Source organism: Octopus bimaculoides, chromosome 22 (genome assembly GCF_001194135.2).
Source record: "Octopus bimaculoides isolate UCB-OBI-ISO-001 chromosome 22, ASM119413v2, whole genome shotgun sequence".
Lineage (NCBI taxonomy): Eukaryota > Metazoa > Mollusca > Cephalopoda > Octopoda > Octopodidae > Octopus > Octopus bimaculoides.
This window is the reverse complement of record NC_069002.1, coordinates 1435839-1440222: the sequence shown is the minus strand read 5'-3', so window position 1 is coordinate 1440222 and position 4384 is coordinate 1435839. Positions and strand designations below refer to the sequence as shown.

The window sequence follows — 4384 nt, the reverse complement described above, 5'->3', positions numbered from 1 at the left end:
TATATATATATATATATATATATATATATATATATATATATATATATATGCATATATATACCTATATATATATGCATATATTTGTGTAACTATGCCCGTACGTATATATAATCATAGAAATATTACTATACATGTGTCTACACGCATAAATACATACTTATATGCACAGATACTATGCAAATATATACTCCATCGATCTACATACACAACAATAATGACGTAAACGAAGATCATGATGATGACAATTATGATGATGATGATGATGGTATTTGAGTTGTTGATGATGATATTGATGGTGACGATGGTAGTGGTGATAATTGCTAATGTCGCTTCCCGTTTTAACTTTCTAAACAAAAAAATGCACACACACACACACACACACACACGCACAAAACACATAAGTGCATGCGCGCGCGCAAATATTGTTTCTCTGTCTTTCGTTTTTCGTTGTCTTCTTTCTCTCTCTCTCTGTATATATATATACACACACATAGATATATATATATATATATATCGATCTCTTTTCTGAAATTCATTGGTACAGCTTTGGCTCTGGTGACATAAAATCTAAACATTGCTATCAAAAAGTCTGCTCACCTCGAAGAATCGAGTGTTTTTATGAACACATATTCATCTAAAAAGAGAAGTTGTTCTTCAATGATGAAATTCCCCAGCATTTAGCATATTCACGTTCGAATCTGCCGGGACGTTTTAAGAATGAATATGCAAACCATCGTTCGCATTACACGAGTAACTTAAACTACAAATAGTAAATATAACTTCACTCCCTTCAGATTTTATGTTCGAAGGAACCATACCAAAACATGTTCATCCTCATAGAAAAATACCGTAACAACAGGCATTACAAAATATTCTAAAGAAGTACGCGTAACTTCGCCACTAGAATACGCAATACCCCCGTGATCAAACTAATCGACAATAGCAACAAGAACCTTCGCCTTAACATTCAACTGTAGCAACCCTACTAAGCAGTCTATGCCTCAAAACATCAATGGAAAACCAACTCGGTGTCTTTACAGAAAATAAGAAAGAACCAAATTTTACATGGAACTGAGTGAGAACAATTTAAGTCTCGACTCCAGAAACACAGCCACGCATTCAGAAACCTAAATAAAAAAAAGTATCAATTTATGTAGATATATGGTGGATCTAATTGAAAAGACGAACAAAATAGAACCTGCAACTTGTGCACCACAGAGAACAAGGCGATATTTCTCATCATTCCGAACCAAAGTTAAACATAAAATCCGTATAATATTTCTATCCGAATACATGCCGAATTAACTATTGAAAAGCTTAAAACGAAGCTTACCACTACCATGCATTCTCGTCACAATTCATACTTTTAACTACCTCAAAACAATTCTTTGCATGGTGACCATATATTTAGCTATATGTTACTCACGTGTCCTCTACACATATTTTTCGCAATCCGCATACATAATCAAACAATCAGAGTCATCTGTAACGACACAATTCTGTAATTATCCCGAAACCTGGTGTCCACGCATTTATAAATTAATAATTTCATAAATTAATCGATAATTTGATTATTTAATAATTTCTTAATTCAATAATATGATAATTTTATTGTTTTATAATTTCATATGACAATATTATGATGTCACGAATTTGGTAATCCCATAATTTCATAAATTTAAAAATTTATAATGGTTTTTATTGTTGCAACTTTGTAATTTGTATTCTGCATTTTCAATTCTCTATTGCATTTTGCATGTTATAATTTATATTCTATTATTCCGTGATTTCCATAATGTTGCATCATTGCATAATGTTGTAAATCTAAATGAAGATAAATAGTTTGTACTTAGTGCCCACGTTATAATGTAAGAGAGCTTATCAGAAGCAAACGGAAACCTATTCACTACCTCAATGTGTGTGTGTGTGTATTCATACATACATAAAATTATATATCCGCTGTTGCTACTACTACCACTTCTGCTGCTGATGCTGCTCCTACTTCTGCTAAAACCAGACTCTACCCCGTCTCAATCCCGTCACCACCACCACCACCACTACCACCAAAAACAATAACAACACCATCATTATACATTAAGACACCCATCTAATACCTATACTATATTTTATCAGCATAGAACTACATCAGTCGGCGATTCACAGCCGAAAATTGATGACCTGAGGTCAAAGTTCAACTGACAGTGAAGTATGAGGCTATTTTGTTGGCGTTCACTGGACATTTCACACCATATTCCATATATAGATGCACTGGCTGGCCGACCGGCTGGTTGGCTGGCTGGCTGGTTGGCATGTCCGAGCGGTCGGTTTGTTGGCTGCAGAAGAACTTTTAACGAAATTGCCATCTTTTTTATTTCCTTTTTTATCTATCTATCTATCTATCTATCTATCTATCTCTCTATCTATATCTGTCTGTCTGTCTGTCTATACATACATACATACACACATACACACACACACGTGTCTATGTGCATGTATGCATTGCCGGTTATACGTTTTGTAATACACAGGCATACGCATAAAATGAAAACCATGCATACATATGTAGATAGAGATACACACCGGTAGAGATATATATAAAAACGTATGCAATAGTAACATGCAACCGCGCCCCAACCACAACCCCACAACACAGGCACTGAATGCGATGTCCCCACATCTTCCACAATGTCCCCACATCTCCGATTTGATGTTAGCGTTTGATTTTATAATTCAAGAAGGATCCCCCGTGCTTTCTTAAGAATAAGGCATGATGATGATGATGATGGTGATGGTGGTGGTGGTGGTGGTGACTATGATGGTAACGACTATGCTAACAAAGAGGAGGATGAAGAGGAGGCAGAAGGGAATGATGATGACGATAATAATGTTGATAATAATGATTAAGCTGATGAAGATGGCGACTGTGATGGGGGTGGGGGGATGGGGATAACGTTAATGATAACACCAACCATATCGATAGTGAAACAAACAAACAGAAAAAAACGAAAAATAAATAAAAGCAAATAAACAAAGAAAAATAAAACAGCAATGAATAATAGTAATAACAACAATAATAATGATGATAATGGTGGTGGTGGTAGTGTTGTTGTTGTTCATGATGGTGACAGTGGTGGTGGTGATGGTAACGGCGCTGTTGTTGCTTAGTGATGGTGGTGGTGGTGGTGGCTGTCTTAGACTCAGAGGTGCATGTTTCTCGCCTCAAGGTGTGTGCCGTGCCTTGTCTGTTTTGTTAAGATTCACTTTATTACGTTGGCATTATTTTACATTGTTTTACATTGCAGATTTCACTCACAGACCTAAACCGAAGCACCGTAGAGTCAGCCTGCAGCATTCTGCATTGAACTTACTCAAACTTATTCAACTCCCAGATTCCCAGATTTATAAACACACAGCCACACATTCACACACACATATTTACACTCCCTCCCTCTCCCTCTCTCATACACATACATATACATAGATAAATACACACATACGCATATATATATATATATATATATATATATATATATGACATGCATATATGTGTATATGTATACAAATATCACACAAATATAAAACTACATATGTGTATATATGTTGATATTTAAACAAGCTTATACATACACTCGGCCATATATAATGAGACAAGGACGAAAATATATACAATCATACGTACAAAAAGATATTTGCATACATATATACATACATACATACATACATAAATACTCACATAGTCATACAGACACACATACACACACACGAATGTTAATATATCGAGGTATGTATTTGCATGCACCTACATATATACAATAGCATATATACATATCTATATGCATATATGCGCGTGTGTGTGTATGTATGTGTTTATGTATACATATACATGTAAATATATATATATATATATATGCACAAGAATATATACACTAATATATAGATAAACTTACAAGCATCAAAACAGCATCAACAACCAATGAACAAAGATTACACGTTGGACAAACAAACGAAGCAACAAGAACTGCAACAACAACAACAACAACAACAACATGAACAAATGTAACCACCGCAATGAGGTCGACGACGAAGACGACTAAGCAAAAACAACAACAACAACAACAGCAGCAGTAAAACAACGATAACGACAACATAGCAAGAAAATCTGTTTTCTAGTTTCGCTTTCGTTTTCCTTATTTTCTCGTATTGGAGGTTAATTTTCCCTTTTTGATGCCTCTGGCTTTTCATACACTTGGGACTTTGATATTGTGACTTCTTCGCTTACACAGACATACGCTTACACACATTTATATATATATATATATATATATATATATATATAGACACACAAACGTGTGTGTGTGTGTGTGTGTGTGTGTGTGTGTGTGTG

The 4384-nt window shown here is 34.9% G+C and overlaps 1 long non-coding RNA gene across 1 annotated transcript in view; it reads left to right on the top strand.

Moving 5' to 3' along the window:
• Nucleotides 1-4384, top strand: part of LOC128250546 (uncharacterized) — a 188613-nt gene that overhangs the window by 64589 nt on the left and 119640 nt on the right. The gene's annotated exons all lie outside the window — the stretch shown is intronic.